At 62.8% G+C, this 556-nt stretch overlaps 1 protein-coding gene across 1 annotated transcript in view; it reads right to left on the bottom strand.

Annotated features, from left to right (window-relative positions):
- The window catches only part of LRRC3C (leucine rich repeat containing 3C), a 7790-nt gene that overhangs the window by 6838 nt on the left and 396 nt on the right, over positions 1–556 (bottom strand). The window lies entirely within an intron of this gene.

Here is a 556-nt window from a genome sequence, read left to right as displayed (position 1 = left end):
CCCTCCGGGACGGCTCACGCTTCTCCTCATCCCCGTGCCCGGAGCTGCACCGCAGCTCTGCAGCCCCCACCTCCCGCTCGCTGCTCTGCTGTCGGCTCTGCCAGCTCCGGGCCCTCCCGGCTGCCCGAGGAGGAACCTGGGGGGCTCAGACGCGTTGAATTCCGTCAGCGACTCCGGGCTGGACCGGGACACAAAGCAGCGCTGCCTCAGTCTAACCTATCGCTCGGCTCCCTCCCCTATCAGCTGCCTCTAAACACGGCCGCCTTTGCCAACATCTTTGATGTACTTGATGCTCTGGTTCGAGGCTGATGCCATCTTGCAAAGAAGGGTTTAAAATATGTATTTGCTTGGGAGACGGTGATTGCTGCTGCTGCCAGAGATAGGGATCTCGGCTCCTCGGTGGCTCCACGGGATCATAATCGCTTGCATTCCGGGAACGCTCAGGAAGATCGACCGAGATAAGCACCTGCAGCCCTCCTTCCCTCCGCCGGCCCAGATGAAGTTCCTGCAACGGGCCGAGGCAGAACGGGGCGCCGGGCCCGGGGTGCGATCCTGC

The sequence above is a fragment of the Pygoscelis adeliae genome, unplaced genomic scaffold, assembly GCF_000699105.1.
Source record: "Pygoscelis adeliae isolate BGI_AS28 unplaced genomic scaffold, ASM69910v1 Scaffold1050, whole genome shotgun sequence".
Lineage (NCBI taxonomy): Eukaryota > Metazoa > Chordata > Aves > Sphenisciformes > Spheniscidae > Pygoscelis > Pygoscelis adeliae.
The sequence above is the reverse complement of the archived record's forward strand: the minus strand, read 5'-3'. Positions and strand labels throughout refer to the sequence as shown.